The sequence below is a fragment of the Mustela lutreola genome, chromosome 2 (genome assembly GCF_030435805.1).
Source record: "Mustela lutreola isolate mMusLut2 chromosome 2, mMusLut2.pri, whole genome shotgun sequence".
In the NCBI taxonomy this organism is placed as follows: Eukaryota; Metazoa; Chordata; class Mammalia; order Carnivora; family Mustelidae; genus Mustela; species Mustela lutreola.
In genome coordinates this window covers 205,235,320-205,254,495 of record NC_081291.1, presented here as the reverse complement: position 1 = coordinate 205,254,495, position 19,176 = coordinate 205,235,320, and positions in this window count along the sequence as shown.

The following is a 19,176-nucleotide window of genomic DNA, read 5'->3' as shown; positions in this document are numbered from 1 at the left end:
AATTCTTCAGGTGGATCTAATATAGAAACAGGTATGGTAGCCACCTGCTCATGTATGGCATGGGTACTGCAGTAGCATGTTTTTTAATATATCATTCCCAACTCCTTTGTGTGTTTCTCTCTCTATTGGAATGTTGTTTTGACATAATCCATGACATGAGAGGTATTTTGTGTCTCAAAATAATTTTATGTCCTCCCATAACAGAAAGTTTGTTTGAAGCCCAGTAACAGACCTAAAATTGTCTTTCAGAGGAAATTTATATAGCAACAGCTTCTGGGAAATTTTTACTCCAAAATCCCAGCAGTTATTATTGCTGGGTAACAGATATGAGCTTTTGCAAAAGGCTCTAGACACCATAAGAGCAAGTGGCTGACACATCATTTGAGCACTGGGCTTCTACTACCCCAAGGAATAGACTTGGTAAGCCATTTGCCTGAGTTCTTTGAAACTCTGAGTGTCTTCTGTTGTACATAACATTATTAAAATTCATCTTTTTCTCTGGTACCTTTGTGAAAAGGGACTAGTGAAATTTTTACTTGTGGTATGTGATTTCTCTAGTGACCAACAACCCAATCAATCTTCATATCTCTTATTTTCATTTTGGAGATGAATGAGAAAATAACATTTCTGGTTCTTTGAGGTATATCTCTAGTGTGTCCAGCCCAGGTAATTTTTAAGAATCTTATCATTTGTGTTTGACTCTGTAGTTTAGCTGGGTTAATCCATGACCCTCTGGTGGCCATATTGATTTATCAGCATTTAGTTCAGTCCACTTGACCTTCAGATTGAGTTGTCAATGTTGTATCATCAATATGATGAATAAAAGTCTTTTTTAAATTTTTTTCATTTAATCAGATCTAAGTCTCTTCATAGCAGATTTTGTTCATAATCACCAGAATCTATATCTGTGTGAGAATACAGCAAGTATTTGTTGGGTTTCATCCTCATGAATACAAATAAGTTTGGCTTCCTTTTGAAATAAGAATTGGGGAAGAAAACTCCATTGAAATTGTTCACAAAACACTGATATCCTTTAGCATGTTGTTTACTTTGAATTGTTAAAACCACACTGAATACAGCGTACTTATAAGGTAACACTTTGCCTAATTCTTTATATTCTACAGTAAACTCCAGGATTTATTAACTTTCCTCAGAATATTAAACAAAACTTTTAGGGTACTCGTTCAAATGAAACTGAAATATCCTTAAATAAAGCAAAAATCCCTTGATGACACCAAATATCCTATACTCTTTTGAGTTAATCACCTGAGTGGGTTTAGGTAATTCTAAAGATTTCCTTCCAGCATACCACATTTAAACAAGTGAAAAGCAGAATGGAATGGCTTCCTTTTTCTTAATAGTTTAAGTATGGGAAAAAAAAATCCCACATTCAAACATTGCATCTATTCCCATTCTACTTTCTGATAGTGGTAATGCATTAGAACATAATACTTCCCTTCATAGATTTCTACCTTTAGTCATTTTACATTTAAGCATTCCAGAATTGTATCACCATATTCTCTAACAGAAACAAATCATCCTTTAATTTTTTTTATTAGCAATTAATATCATTATCCAATTTGGGTTAAGAGTATAGTGTGGACTGGTATCCACCAGTTTTCTTATTACCCTCAGACATTTAATCTATATCCATATAAATGGTCTCTCCTATTCCTGTGTCAAGGGACCCTTATCAAGCCATCGCACAGAATCATAATTTTCTCCTTTATTTCACACCATTTTAATCAGTACTTGTTCTGAAGAGACCATAGTTTCTGTATTTATGTTATCATTACAAATTTAGAAAAAAATCATTTAGGCTAAGAAAATTCAAGTGAATCTATTCTAGCCCCTTTATAGTCTAAGGAGTTGATGAACATTCAGATCACCTAATATTTACTGTAATCTACTAAAATTTTTATAGCTACCTCATCTATCTCCTATTTTATTTCATTTTGAATGAACTATTGAAATGCATCCACTGGCTTAATTGTCTCAAAGTTATTCAGTATTTTAATCTTGTTTTCTCTCCTTAAAATAATTTCCAATACTTTCCCACAACTGAATCTCATTTGAAGGACCTGATCTAATAGCTTCACAAATTATCCTGCCTTCTCAACAGTAGGGTTAGAAGGAGTCCAAGCAGTTGGAGTACTTTTTAGCAAAGCATGAATAGCATTTGGTCAAGATGGGGTAATACTTTGGTTTCATCATAAAATGAATCCAAATGTACAAGCATTCTTAATAATTTTTGGTGTCTCAGAATCCCACTTAGTATCAAAGGGTAGTATGTCTTCCTGACTCCCTTTTGCAATCATGTCTTTGCATTTTTTTTAATTATTTTAAAAAATATTTATTTATGAGAGAGAGAGAGAGAGAGATAACAAGAGTAAGAACACAAGATGGGGGAGTGGGAGAGAGAAAAGCAGGGTTCCTACCTAGTAAGGAGTAAAATGTGGGGCTCGATCCCAGGACCCTAGCATCATGACCTGAGCCAAAGACAAATGCTTAATGACTGAGCCACACAGGCACCCCTTTTAAAAAGGATTTCTGGCATATCAGGGAGATCATATGATAGTTGTCTTTCTCTGCTTGACTTATTTCGCTAAGCATGATACGCTCTAGTTCCATCCATGTTGTCGCAAATGCCAAGATTTCATTTCTTTTGATGGCTGCATAGTATTCCATTGTGTATATATACCACATCTTCTTGATCCATTCATCTGTTGATGGACATCTAGGTTCTTTCCATAGTTTGGCTATTGTGGACATTGCTGCTATAAACATTCGGGTGCACGTGCCCCTTTGGATCACTACGTTTGTATCTTTAGGGTAAATACCCAATAGTGATATGAAGAAGTGGTGATGCAACATGGGGGCTTAAGTGGGTAGGAGAAGAATAAATGAAACAAGATGGGATTGGGAGGGAGACAAACCATAAGTGACTCTTAATCTCACAAAACAAACTGTGGGTTGCTGGGGGGAGGGGGGTTGGGAGAAGGAGGTGGGATTATGGACATTGGGGAGGGTATGTGCTTTGGTGAGTGCTGTGAAGTGTGTAAACCTGGTGATTCACAGACATGTACCCCTGGGGATAAAAATATATGTTTATAAAAAATAAAAAAATTAATTAAAAAAAATAAATAAAATAAAATCGTAAAAAAAAAAAAAAAAAAAAAAAAAGGATTTCTGGCAGCCTTGAAGTTCTGTTTCTCCATTTTCTGACATTTTCACTAAAATACCCCAAGGAATCCAAAAGAATTCTTGATCAATTTTCTCTCTTTAAAACTAAAAAAATCAAATAAAACAAAACAAAAAAAACCCTAATTTAGTTATTTGTCCAACTTTAGATCTACAAATTCCATTAATATATTGTCTTCTCATCAATGTGTGTGACCTCAAAGAAGGTGTGGCCTCAGAGGCAAACCTGTATCAGGAAAAAATTTCATTTATTTTTCCTGCCAACTGCAGTTATCACACAGGATTAGATATTCTAAGTATTTACGAACAACTGCATAAAGATAAAGGAGAGCATGCAAAGGTACCATCAAAATATGTGTATTACTTTGGGTTCAAGGAGCCTAGATACAAGTCTGCAGTTAAAAGTAAGCTATAGGGGTGCCTGGGTGGCTCAGTGTGTTAAAGCCTCTGCCTTCCACTCAGGTCATGATCTCAGGGACCTGGGATCGAGCGCTACATCAGGCTCTCTGCTCACAGGAGACTGCTTCCCCCTCTCTCTCTCCCTGCCTGCCTCTCTGCCCACTTCTGGTCTCTATCTGTCAAATAAATAAATAAAATCTTAAAAAAAAACACACATAAAAATCAAGCTATATAAACTAATATCACCATCATCATCATCATCATCGTCGTCATCATCATCACCACCTACAAATTTGTAATGAAAATGAGTAAGCTAGTATAGGATTCCACCCAGGGATATTTGGGTGGACTCTAAATAAAGCAGATAATTAGTCCTACTACTATTTAGTATATTTAATCCCTCTCTTGGTCAAGTTTAGTGCCATGGCTCCAGGCTTTCCTGGAGATAAGATGGAACACCCACAGACAAGATAAAATCTAACTTTATCCCTATGCATAAGATTACATGTTTACATGTCATTATTAGAAGACCATGGGTGGAATCTAGAAAGATTAAGATTTCCTTTCCATCTGTGTCACAATGATTTTGTTACCAGAACACAGGTGTTGTGAAAGCCACCACTAAATCTAAGCCTAAATGAGAAAGAAAAAAAAAAATTCATACTAACATCATCAACTTTGGACCCAAGGATTCAAAGAAGTTTACCACTACTGGCCATCTGATCTACAAATGTGGTGGATCAACAAAGAATCACTGAAAAATTGGAGAAGGAGGATGCTGCAATAGGAAAGGATCCTTCAAGGATGTCTAAGTTTTGGATAAGCTGGAAGATGAATGTGAGTATTTTATCATCATTGACATGTCTTGTGAAAATTTGAGACCAGTAAGCATTATGTGACCACCAATGATCTAAGGACAAAGAGACTACCAGGAACATAATTACAGGCATGTCTCAGGCTGATTGTACTGTTCTTATTTTTGTTGCTCATATTGGTGAATTTGAAGCAGGTGGCTCCAAGAAGATTCAGGCAGACTGATAAATTTCACTCAGGTGTCTCCATTCAGATTCTGGCTTACACACTGAGTGTGGAACAACTAATTGCTAAGAAAATGGATTCCTTCAGCTAGAAGAGATATGAAAAAAAAATTACAGAAATCAGCACCAGCATTTTAAAAATTGGGTACAATCTCAATACAGGTACATTTTTGCCAGTTTCTGGTTCAAATGGTGACAAGATGTTGGAGCCAAGTGTTAACATATCTTGGTTTAAGGAATGCAAAGTCACCCATAAAAATGGAAATGCCAATGGAACTGCGTTGCTTGAAGCATTGTATTACATCCTTCTACCAACTTATTCAACTTGCAAGACCTTTTTTCTGCCCCTCCAGGATGTCTACAAAATTGGTGGTATTGGTCCTGTCTCTGTGGACTGAATAGAGACTAGTGTTCTAAAACTTGGCGTGGTGGTCACCTTTGTTCCAGTCAGCATTTCAAGTGAAGTAAATTCTGTTAAACTGCACCATAAATTTTGAGTAAAGCTCATCCTGGGGACAAATGTGGGCTTCAATGTCAAGAATGTGTCTGTCAGAGAAATCCATTGTGACATGTGGATGTGATAAGGAAACAAACAAACAAACAAACAAACCCATGAAGGGAAGAAGCTAACTTCAAGGCTCAAGTAATTCTCGAGAACCATCCAGGCCAAATCAATGATGGCTATGCACCTGTGCAGGTGCACATATATATTTATAATCTAAATTTGTTTGCACTTACAGCTTTTTTTGTAAATATAAACTGTAATTTGTTGTCTATTTTTTACTGTAATATTTAAAGAAACACCTGATTTTTAAGAGTTTATTTAGAAAGTATCATAGTGTAAAAATTATAGCACTTTATTTTTTTAAACAAGATTCATGATGCGAAGCTGAAGTTGTTCATGAAGATTATACTCTTTTAGAAAGTTTTTTTTTTTTTTTTTTTAAAGAACATCTGTGAACCATGTATGGTTAATAAGGAATTCCTTTAAATAGTTTTTAAAAAGTCACACAACTCACATTGCTTGCAACGGTGGTGAATTGATGAAGAAAATTTATTTCCTTTATGAGGAGAAAATAACTGGAAAATGGCTAAAAATTCTTGAAATCTGATGATGCTGCCATCATTGAAATGGCTCCTGATGAGTGCATGCAAGTAGAGACCTTGTCTTACTATCCCTGCCCTGGGTTTTGTATTCCATGACAGGACATGGACAGTTACAGCTGCTGTCATTAAAACAATGGACAAGGGGTGCCTGGGTGGCCCAGTTGGTTAAACGGCCAGCTCTTGATCTCAGTTCAGGTCATGGTCTCAGGGTTGTGAGATCAAGCCCCACATGAGGCTCCAGGCTGAGCATGGAACCTGTTTGAAATTTTCTTTCCCTCTGCCCCTTCCCTGCTCCGGTCTTCTATCTATCTCAGAAATAAATGAATAAATAAATAAATAGCAAGCTTTGTAGATTCATAAAGATGATGAATAAATAAGGCACAAAAACAGACACATAGATCAATGGAACAGAATAGAGAGCCCAGAAATAGACCCTCAACTCTACAGTCAACTAGTCTTCGACAAAGCAGGAAAGAATGTCCAATGGAAAAAAGACAGCCTCTTCAATAAATGGTGCTGGGAAAATTGGACAGCCACATGCAGAAAAATGAAATTGGACCATTTCCTTACACCACACACAAAAATAGATTCAAAATGGATGAAGGACCTAAATGTGCGAAAGGAATCCATCAAAATCCTTGAGGAGAACACAGGCAGCAACCTCTTCGACCTCAGACGCAGCAACATCTTCCTAGGAATAAATAAATAAATAGCAAGCTTTGTAGATTCATAAAGATGGTTTCAATTTCATTTAACTATTTCAATAATTCTATAAAGGATTTTTTTATGTTAGGACAGTTTATATCTTAGGAATGACTAGTCTATCATACTTACCCCAGATTTAAATAATAAGTACTTTAAATTAGTTTAGAATAAATATATCCCTAAGGCCAGTCACTGAATACTATTTTTAACTAAATGGCATTCCTAAGGCACAGGAGATTTTGTGCAGAAGACACCAACCTCCTGTTTATTTTCCAAGGATACTTATGTACTCCCTTGAGTACTTATTACTGTTGAACAAGAGGAGTTGAAGAAGTTGTTAATTTACCTTGCCTGAATTTTGTGAACGTTGGATATTTTCTCTCAGTGGAGGTCTGAAAAACTGAAGTATTATTTCTCATGGCAATAAGTTTCTTTTTTCTAGGCAGGCATTTTGATGAATAACATGGGTAGCTAAACATCTATGGTATTCTCTCAGGTTCAATTCTGGTTCTATCATTGAGTAAAGACAAGGACATAAATGACAAGTTGGCAATTTGTATTATGATTTGTGAACAGTGTGAGGGAAAATTAAACCTACTGGTTTTATATATAGATCTATTGCATATATGAACATTTCCAGAGAACAGTCAAAAGAATTTGATCTCAGAGACCAGCAGCTCTTGTCCAAAAGACATATGATAGAAAGTTCTGCCATCCCTTCACCTTTTGAAACATTGAAAATTTTCAGGAAGATTGATTAATTTTAGAGTAACAAGTTGCAAAATGTGAATATAAATATTAAGGTTATATTTAAAATAGCATCTGGAAAGAAATTTTTTTTTTTTAAAGAATCTGAAGGCATTTTTCTGGTTACTATGTTATACAGCATTGACCTCTCACCTGACTACAAAGGTTTATATAGAAGGAATGAGTCACTGATGAAGATTTTCATGCATGAGCTTATAAGTTATGTTCCTGATTCCCATAGCCTGAGGAACATGGACAACCTAACTATTTTAAATTATTTATGGTTAGCTTATCAAACTTCATTAACAGAAATTGTGTGTAATGAGGAGACCCCATTTTAGGTGTAGTGACTCTTACCTCGTACAATTGACTGTACAAAATTTTCAAGTGGTACCTTTGAAAATCTGAACTAAATGACTACCAGAAGTTAGAAATGTGCTGTATCTCTCTTGTGAGAAACAAACTCTGGGTAGAGAAATATGGAAGTTAAATTTCTAAAGGTAGTTTTGAGGACAGATCATAGAAGGTCCTCCGATCATAGAATGACAGGGAGTTTGGATATTATTTGCTGGGCTGGGGAACCCTTCAATGTGCTTAAGGAGACATTGAACACCTTATCAAAGAAGTTTAAATAAGCAGAAGCATAAAAGATGCAATGATTGGGGAAAATTCTGGGGATAGAAAATTAAGGGACTATTACATTTGTTAAGTACTTATCAAATGTCTGGGTTTCAGAACTCTGTTTCAAGATACAAAAAAAAGTTGAAAGTAATAGGAATAATATTAAAATAAATAAACAAACAGGGGCGCCTGGTGGCTCAGTGGGTTAAGCCTCTGCCTTCAGCTCAGGTCATGATTTCAGGATCCTGAGATTAAGCCCTACACTGGACTCTGCTCAATGGGGAGCCTGCTTCTTCCTCTCTCTCTGCTTGCCTCTCTGTCTACTTGTGATCTCTCTCTCTCTCTCTGTGGGAAATAAATAAATAAAATCTTTTAAAAAATAAACAAACAAAACCCTAAATTCTAGAGGGAATTATAATCTACTCAAAACTGAAAGAAGATGTAAATGAGACTGCATTCTCAATTAGATGAGGATACCCAGAAAGATCTGGTAAAAATGCTAACAAATCAATGTGACTATAAGAATCTCCTCCAAGAGTCTAGGGCCCTGAAAAAGTTCTTTTCCAGAAATTAATAGCAGAAATGCCCCACCATTTATCAGAAAAAATCACATTAAAGGGTCCTGTTAGAGCCATAGAAACCACTAGTGGTGAAATCTGTGGTCTCAGATAGGGCCTCCAGCTTTGGCATGAGTCCAGATCTCAGTACTTGTTTGTAACATACCTTCCACCAACTTGGACTTGATAAGGATCCTATGTGTAAGAGAGACATAGTCAGAGACACAGAGGGTGAGACACAGATTGAGAGAGTTGAATATTTGACGATGTTACATTGCTGGTTTGGAAAATGAAGGAAGAGACCAGGAGCTTAGGAATGTAGGTAGGCTCTAGAAGCTGGAAAAAGCAAATGAATGGATTTTCCCAAAAGCCTCTGGAAGAAACACATATTGATAGAACTTCTGATTTCTAAAAGTGAATGATAATAAATCTGTGTTGTTATAAAACACAAAGGTTTTGCAATTCAGTACAGCAATAATAAAAAAACTAATACCACTAGGAAGAAAATTCTGTGAGCCACTCTGTTTCCAGTCTCTCAGATTTTTTTCTTGAATACTCACTGGCAGGGTCTCTTTCTTTTATATTTGAGAAAGAGCAGCAATAGTGCAGGGAGAGATCCATGAATATGGCTGAAATTGGAAACTGTAAAAGGAAAAGAAAATTTGCATTTGAGGAATACTAGGGAGATTGCAATGGTAGAATATGGAAATAAACAATAAAAAAGCAGTGAAGAAAAGGATGAGTCGAGCCCATTGTTTTTAACTCTTTCATGGCAAAGCTAGCAATCTTATACTGAGAAAATATGTAAATATACAATTTAGCCTATAATTTCTGAGTTCACAGATACTTTGACCAAAGTCAAAGTTGTAGAAGAAATTAATGCATTCTGAGAGATGGCTTGGTGATAAGATTTCTTCCAGTTTCACAGTTCAATAATAACTATAAAACTTAAGTATTAAGACACTAATGGAACCAATGATGGATCCAAGGAAGGCAGGAAGAGAAGATATTTTTGTGGGGTAATGGTGAAGGGAATGGTACATGGTAATCGAATTGTCTTTTAAACACAATTAATATAAGGTGCTGTTAGAGCATTTATGAGGAACTACTGACCAGATCATTAAAAACACAGAAGTAACACCTGGGCAAGTGTTTAGGGCTGTAGATAATTATTAACCCCAAACAGTGAGCAGTTAAGATTTAAATGGGAAAATTACAAAAGGAGGAGTGTAAATGGAGAGGTCAGATTGTGGAGAACACACTTTCCATATTTATAGGTCTAAGGAAAGGAGGCTGAGAAGGATCTAGAGAATAAGCAGAAGTAGGTGACATCCTAGGAATTAAATGCAGAAGGAAATTCATGAAAGATTTCACAAATAGCTCATGTGAAGTACTTCTACCTTTAGCCTATTAATGTTAGTGAGTCTATGGAGGTTGAACTCTGGAAATCATAATAATCAAATCTAATTTTTACGAAGGTAACTCTGACATTGTTAGAGGGTAGACTGAATTTGAAGAGAAATTGAACTCAAGGAGGACTGAAAGTCAGGGAATAATAAAAAAAAATTTAACATCTAAAATTCCTACCTGAGGGGCGCCTGGGTGGCTCAGTGGGTTGAGCTGCTGCCTTCAGCTCGGGTCATGATCTCAGGGTCTTGGGATCGAGCCCCACATCGGGCTCTCTGCTCAGCAGGGAGCCTGCTTCCCTCTCTCTCTGTCTGCCTCTCTGTCTACTTGTGATCTCTCTGTGTCAAATAAATAAATAAAATCTTTAAAAATAAATAAATAAATATAAAAAAATAAAATAAAATAAAATTCCTACCCGAAAAGCTAACTTAAAATCAAACTTTGGGGCGCCTGGGTGGCTCAGTTGGTTGAGAGACTGCCTTCAGCTCAGGTCATGATCCCAGACTTCCAGGATTGAGTCCTGCGTGGGGCTCCCAACTCCTTGGGGAGTCTGCTTCTCCCTCTGACCTTCCCTCTTCTTTCATGCTCTCTCTCACTCATTCTCTCTCAAATAAATAAATAAAATCTTTTAAAAAAATTAAACTTTGCATTTTACTATTTTTCAATGATGAATCATATATTTTTGAAAAATATGATTTGGTTTGATTTTGCTTTGGTTTTGGTAACAATGTATGTATAACCTATGTATAGTAATAATGTATATATAATCTGTGAATAGGTTGCAATGAAAATCAATGTTATACACGGAAGATGAAAGATACTTTATGTGGAAAGAATAGAGAAATGGAAAAAATTAAGGTAACAAAATTTATAGGATTTCTAACCAAAAAAGTTGTCTTTTTGTTTAATCATTCCTGGTTTAAGAAGAGGGAGAGTGAGCAGGCCAGTGAGAGCACACATTGTTTTCCAGCCTTGAAAACATGACAATGGGAATAATTGCTTCTAAAAACAATTTTCCTGGAGGCTCCATAACTTATGACCATTTCAGGTATTTTAGTGTTTGCTAACTTAGCACACAACTTTGTAGTACATCCTTTATGGCAGAAATGTTGATACTTAAAATGATTCATTTAGAGCTCTGTTTAGACTGAAGAATATGTGAGAGTCTAGGAAAATACAATATGAGCATATCCAGAAAGATGAACTGAAATGTTTGGGAGTGTTTGTATGGCTTTTATCACTCTAAGAGGAAAGGAGAAAAAAAGAAAGAAAGAAGAAAGAGAAAGAGTGAAAGAAAGGGAGAAAGAGAGAAAGAAAAGGAAGGAAGGAAGGAAAATCACTAGATATAATCATTAGAAGTTAATACCAAAATGAAGCCAGTGATTTATCAAAGTATTTGGAAAATGGACCCACCTGGGCAGAAAAGGAGTCTGATATGTTGTCATTTTATACATGATAAAAAACAAACAAACAAACAAACAAACAAAAAACACTTATGGGGGGGAGATGAACCATGAGAGACTATGGACTCTGAAAAACAATCTGAGGGTTTTGAAGGGGCAGGGGGTAAGAGGTTGGGTGAACCTGGTGGTGGGGATTATGGAGGGCATGCATTGCATGGAGCACAGGGTGTGGTGCATAAACCATGAATTCTGATACAGTGAAAAGAAATTTTAAAAAATTAAAAATTAAAAAAAAACAAATATATTTGAAGTAATTTATCTGGCAAAACCAAGGCTCGGCTGTTTAAAGAAATTTTGTTAGTTAATAAAGGTCATTAAGTGGCAGAATTGGAAATTAAAATTGAACCAATATCTCTGATAGGGCTGTGGTAGTAGTGGGAAGACCAGTGGAAGAACTGATAGCACTGATGGAAGTGGTGGAAACGGTCATCGTGTTCCACATATTCTTCTGATTACTTTACATGTTTGAGCTCACTTGTTTATGATGACCACAATATGAAGTAGGTCTCATTCTTACTCTGCTTTACTGATGACACCTGGGATGTAAAGACACTAGCCCAGGACACACACCCATGTTACATCATACCAAAACCCCAAAGATGACCAGTGAAGGCAAAGTGAATCAGTTGTCCTAAGCTAGGTTAGTCTTTGATAGCAAACAACTCAAAAAATTTCAATGGCTTAAAAAGCATAAAGGTTTATTTTTACCTCCCACTCTGTGTATTGCAGGGCAGCATGAGCTTTTGTGGTTTTTTTTTTTTTTCCATCTTTTCTTAAATTTGGTTTTTGAACAGCCCCTATCATTGTTAGTCTTGTGGAAGAGAAAAAAAATATTTAATTTAAAGAGTAATAGGTAAACTGTCTGATAGCTTCTGTAACATTTCTTCTGAAGTACTTCATGTCACTTCCTCTGATATTTCATCTTCAAAAGTGAGCTGTTTGTCTAAACTTGTCAATGGAGATAAAGTATAATGTTTTCATGTGGAAGGGCTCTGGAATAAAAGAATATACAGTAATGGGTAGTGAATAGTTTGATCTATATTCTACTCTACCACACAGGGCTACCAGAGATGGGCTGTTCATTGTGTTGATTTCAGTTTCTCATGGAAGATGATCAGTGGGTGGTTTGACTTAGTTTCACAATAGAGTATTAATGTTATGATCCCAAAGGTTGATTCTTGGTTTGTCAGGCAAGAACAGGGTATCATTCAAGTTGAATAAAAACTATTACATTGAGATATCTGCCAATTTCTAGGAATAGTATAAAATATCTTACAGACTTGAGAGATCTCTAGAAGGAACCAAACACCATGCTATACCAGATCAACAGAGAAAAATACAGTTTTTTTTTTTTTTTTTTTTTTTTTTAATGTACCAAATCATATAAGACAGAAGTCTTAGGCTGACCTAGTATGGAGTCAGGAGGTGTGCCAGTGAAGTCTTTTTTTTTTTTTTAAGATTTTATTTATTTGACAGACAGAAATCACAAGTAAACAGAGAGGCAGGCAGAGAGAGGGGAGGAAGCAGGCTCCCCTCAGAGCAGAGAGCCCGATGCGGGGCTTGATCCCAGGGCGCTGGGATCATGACCTGAGCCGAAGGCAGAGGCTTTAACCCGCTGAACCACCCAGGCGCCCCAGTGAAGTCTTTTTTTAACAAGAATTTTATTTTTCAGGTTCAATGAGTGCAGTTATCTCACACTCTTGGCAGCATTGGGATGAATCTACCTCAGTTTTCAAGCCAATCACACTTCACCTGAGCAGCCCAAGTCCAGACTAGGTGTGGTGGAGGTACTATGGATTGGTCATTTTTATTCAGCATAGAAATTCTTCCCTGGGCGGTCTCTGCTCTGGAGTTTCTAACTGGGTAGCCAAGTATGTTGTTAGGTCTGCATCAGAGTCTGAGATTCTCTTTGTGCCATCATCTTCATTCCCTTTTCCTCTCACTGTGGTCTGGTGCCTTTTAATGTGCCTGTTCTGTCTCCTGCTCCCTTAGCTTTCACAGGTGTTATTCCTAACTTCTTTTCGACAGTGGCTTCCTAGAGGACCAAAGTGGCACTTCAGCTGGGAGAACCTCTAGGGAAGGATAAGTAAACAGAAAAAATAGAAGTTGGAGATACCTGAAGAAAGCACTGAGATTGTTTAACTTATCAGTGTATGAAGATTGCATTATGAGGTGGGAATCTTGTCCTGACCTGAGAGATCTGAAAGTGGCCCCAGTGTAGAATGGAGAATGCTCTAAAATCGAACGGGTACATTATATACCATTCAGATAGTTGGAGGAGAGGACAAGAAGAGTCTTATTATAACATAAAGAGTCGGGGCTACATGCTTTAGAAAACTAGAACCTGTAAAATAATCAGAAACAGAAAATGAAGAATAAGGGAGGTATTTATAGGAAACCAGATCATAACGTCTAGGTGGCCTGAGTCCAGTGGCAGGGGAATGTAAAGCATGAGTAGCTTTTATGAGATGTTTGTAGGGCAGAATTGACAAACAGAAACTGAATGGAATGGGAGAGGCAGTAGAGCAAAGGAAAGAGGACAGGATGATTTCTTGGTAACATTCTTCTCTCCCTTAATGAAAGTATTTTATTGCATTCTATAAAAAGAATCAATGTAAATATCCTTATGAAAAATGTAAATGTTAGTTTGACAACCATTCTGTGGCCTTGGGAAATTAAGTCATCTTTTTTTTTTAATTTTTTATTTTTTATAAACATATATTTTTATCCCCAGGGGTACAGGTCTGTGAATCGCCAGGTTTACACACTTCACAGCACTCACCAAAGCACATACCCTCCCCAATGTCCATAACCCCACCCCCTTCTCCCAACCCCCCTCCCCCCAGCAACCCTCAGTTTGTTTTGTGAGATTAAGAGTCACTTATGGTTTGTCTCTCTCCCAATCCTATCTTGTTTCATTTATTCTTCTCCTACCTACTTAAGTCATCTTTTTTTTTTTTAATTGTTTTCCAAATCTGGCAGGTGATATGTATTTGTATAGCTTCTGTAATAAATGCTATTGATGTGAATAATGGAGTATATGTTATAAAAACTAAGGATAAGTCTGTATAAAGTTAATTGCTATAAAGTAAACTATAATGAATTCCAGCACTATCAGGAACATTGCATTTTTTGTTGGAAGATGCTTACATTAGCTCTCAATGGCATGTAAGCAGCCTCCAAATCCTGGAGATTCGGCTGGCTCCAAATTTTCTGCCTGAACATTGCAGCTACATAATAAAGACTAGAGACATTTGATGGAGGTAAACATGAGAAAATTCTTGGGCAGGACTAGATGCTTTGTGGGAGTGATAAAAAAGAAAAGATGATTTCCAGAAAATATTTCAGCAGGGATTTTTGGTGAAGACAGGAAAGTTGATTGGGCTTTTATTAAATTGTGTAATTGGATTATTTGTTATAAAATACTGTTTCATCTCTCTTAATAATTTCCAATAACATCTGAAAGCATGTTGGCCCACACACACACTAAAAACATTGGATGTTATTGGAATATTCTCCATAACAGTAATAAAATTGAGATCTGTTTACCTTTTGACACAGGGCAGAGGGAGGGAACCCCTATTACCTGAATCACAAAGGAGGTTATAAACAGTGCTTGGTTCACATGTTTCTTAAGTCAAAGCAACTTGTCTTAACATTAGGCAATGCATTGTCTTTCTTTAATGTTTTTTAAAGAATAAGTTTAAAAAGAGGGCTTAGTCATGAATCTCATACAAATATGAAATGAATGTCAATGATTTAATTTAATTCATGTATTAATAAGAAAAACAGTAAGATGTTACAGTGAGTTAAAAATCTCACGTTTGTATGCAGTGAGGTAATGCTGAAATGAATTTGCAAATATATTAAAAATTGGTCTATCCACGAAGCAATAATCAATTGCATTCTACTGGATTCAACAGTTTAGTACTTCTGTGGACAAATTCATTTGTATTATTATCAGTTTTCTACATTTACAGAGTTGTAAAATAGCTCAAAGACACAGAAAGCACAAATAACTTGAATGTGTGACACAGAACACTGATTAATTATTTTAAAATATTTTACCCCATTTAAAAATCCTCTTTACACTTCAAATCTGAAAGTGGCAGAAAGAAAAACTAGTGGAGTCAGACCTCCAAGGTGATAGGTAATAAGTAATAAGTTATAAGAATGAATGCTCTCACTTTTAGGTTTAAACATAACAGCATAAAATAAGTAGAACATATTATTTTCTTGTGTATTTTTTCTGTATCTGCATCAGTAACAAACTAAGTCTACTGATTTTAAATGCTACATCTTTGTCCCTCCTTGCCCCTTATGTGAAAGCAATATAAAATTAATTTGTGGCCAATAGCAAGTTAATAAATAAATCACAATAAAAATCTAATAGAGAAAGCTGGGAGGAGTGGATATTTGAAAATGATTAATACCTTAAGGGAATAAGAAATAATAATAGACGGAAGATTATCTGGGCACTTACAGTGTTATAGAGTTAAAATAGAAAATTCAATTTTAGGTTGTGAATGCACTGGTACAATATCACATCATGAAATATGAAGAAACCATTCACTTCAGAGAATTTGAGCATGAAAATCAAATAGTTGAATGTAAGTGAATGTGATATAAAAGGAAGTGGAGATTACAGGGCTAGAGGGATAGTTTCAGAGATAAATACATAATTGAAAAAAAATTTTAAAGAATCTCACTGGAGTTTATATTGAAGATGGATGAAAAAGTAGGAGAGAGAGAAAAAAGTAGTATAACAGTATCTGAACTACTCAATTTTTCAGCTGTCAATGGAGTTTCATACAGATTCCATGTACTTTCTACTTTCACAAAACACTCACCAATACTTTTTGATGAGAATGGGTTAGAAACTTGTCCTATATGACCAAATTCATTAAGTGCCAGATTTTAAAATGAAGGAAATTGGAAAAAACACATTTTCCTCAACATCACTATATATAATTTAGTGTTTTCTAGACTTCATATATAGGTTATAGTATATAGATTAAATAATTTGCATTTCTATGAAAAATGAGCATTTATATTAATTTCAGAAATAAAAAAATATTTTAAGGAAGTGTAAGCTTCAATTGACCATTCTTATAACTTTGTTAAATTAATATTTGTTAAGTAGTTCCCAGGAGTGTCCTATGGTGAGCCACCCTTCCTCATCAATAAGACAAGCAAGGAAACTGCTTTCATTATAACACTTCTGCCAGCAACCTGGGACAGAGAGGAAAGACCCAGTCCTAATAATCATCTCTTCTGAGACAAAGGCTGGGGTAAGGGTTGGGATAATAGGCCATCTTAATTTACTAATTGGTTTTACCTAAAACAAAAGTAAATTTTTTTTTTTTCTATCTTCAGGAGGTTGTAAAAACTACCTCTAGGAGTAGATTGCTCCTAGAAAATAAATTCTACCCTCCTATAGACTGGCAAAGTGAGGCCCTATCTTCCTTGGTGATTACATTTCAAAGGGATGACCCTAAGTCCTTGAGAAGGACAGTGCTGGGTTGTAAAACTGGCCAAAAGGCTTTACAAAAGATTCATACTTTCAAGGAGCAGAGGAAGAATTAATAAGTTTAAGTTTTGTCAAAAAAATATTATGTTTACTACAATACAACCATTTTTTTTGCAGTCTATAGATACCATTTTAAGCAATGATACAATAAATATATAGCTACTTATTTTGATTTAAATCATCAGAAGAAACAACTTGGGCAATTGTTTTTGAAAAGGATTCCATTATCCTTGTAGACATGTTGATTGATCACTTTAAAGGAGCCAGTCACTGTTCTAGACCAACCGGAAGGACAAAATCCTTGTCCACAGAAAGCCTATATCCTAAATGGGCAAATAGATATAAACAAATATGTAGCTTGTATTGGAATATTATGATAAAAAAAAGTATGGGAAATAAGATAAGGATCACCTGGAATGTATGATGCAGTGTCATGAGTTTAAACTTGACCCCCAAAAAGGTGATATTTAAGTAAAGCTCTAAAAAAGCATATCTGTGCAAATCATTAGGAAAAAAAAAAGTTAAGGATGGTAAAGAAAGTCCAAAGGCACTAAGGCAGGAGGGTTCTGGTATGTTCTAAGGATAGTGAGGAAGCTAGTAGGGCTAGAAGAGAGGAGTATCTGTGTCAGGGTTTAAGTCATCAGATAAGTGATGGGGGTTGGGGATTATGTGCAGGGAAAAGTATTAAGGGGATGGTCAGATCCTAAAGGGTTAGGGAAGCTTTTGTAAGGACTTTGGGTCCTCAAGAGTGAAGTCCTTAAAGGTATTGGATAAAGTAATGACTCGATCTCAGTTATTTAAAATAATTATTCTGAAAGAAGTTGCTGTGGTTGATATCGAAGAGATTACTGCCTATGTTCTCCTCTAGGATTCTGATGGATTCCTGTCTCACGTTGAGGTCTTTTATCCATTTTGAGTTTATCTTTGTGTATGGTGTAAGAGAATGGTTGAGTTTCATTCTTCTACATATGGCTGCCCAGTTTTCCCAGCACCATTTATTGAAGAGACTGTCTTTTTTCCACTGTATATTTTTTCCTGTTTTGTCGAAGATTATTTGCCCATAGAGTTGAGGGTCCATATATGGGCTCTCTACTCTGTTCCACTGGTCTATGTGTCTGTTCTTATGCCAGTACCATGCTGTCTTGGTGATCATAGCTTTGTAGTAAAGCTTGAAATCAGGTAGCTTGGTGCCCCCAGTTGTATTTTTGTTTTTCAACATTTCCTTAGTGATTCGGGGTCTCTTCTGATTCCATACAAATTTTTGGATTATTTGCTCCAGCTCTTTGAAGAATACCAGTGGAATTTTGATTGGAATGGCATTAAAAGTATAAATTGCTCTAGGCAGTACAGACCTTTTAACAATGTTTATTCTTCCGATCCAAGAGCATGGAATGGTCTTCCATCTTTTTGTGTCCTCTTCAATTTCTTTCATGAGTGTTCTGTAGTTCCTCAAATACAGATCCTTTACCTCTTTGGTTAGGTTTATTCCCAGGTATCTTATGATTCTTGGTGCTATAGCAAATGGAATCGATTCTCTAATTTCCCTTTCTGTATTTCCATTGTTAGTGTATAAGAAAGCCACTGATTTCTGTACATTGACTTTGTATCCTGCCACATTGCTGAATTGCTGTATGAGTTCTAGTAGTTTGGGGGTGGAGTCTTTTGGGTTTTCCATATAAAGAATCATGTCATCTGTGAAGAGAGAGAGTTTGACTTCTTCATTGCCAATTTGGATACCTTTTATTTTTCTTTGTTGTCTGAGTGCTGTTGCTAGGACTTCTAATACTATGTTGAACAAGAGTGGTGAGAGTGGGCATCCTTGTCGTGTTCCTGATCTCAACGGGAAGGCTGCAAGCTTTTTCCCATTGAGGATGATATTTGCTGTGGGTCTTTCATAGATAGATTTTATGAAGTTCAGGAATGTTCCCTCTACCCCTATACTTTGAAGTGTTTTAATCAGGAACGGATGCTGGATTTTGTCAATTGTCATATGGTTTTACTTATTTGTGGAGCATAACAAATAGCAAGGAGGACATGGGGAGTTAGAGAGGAGAAGGGAGTTGGGGGAAATTGGAAGGGGAGGTGAACCATGAGAGACTATGGACTCTGAAAAGCAATCTGAGGGTTTGAAGGGGTGGGGGGTGGGAGGTTGGGGTACCAGCTGGTGAGTATTATAGAGGGCACAGATTGCATGGAGCACTAGGTGTGGTACAAAAAGAATGAATACTGTTATATTGAAAATAAATAAAAAATACATTAAAATTTTTAAAAAAATAATTATTCTGGATTGTGCTGAGAATAAATTCCAGAGAAGCAAGAGTTGAGATTAGCAGACCAGTTAGAAGGTTTATGGAAATAACCGAGCTGATAGGTGGTTGAGTCACAAAGATGGTAGTGGAGGA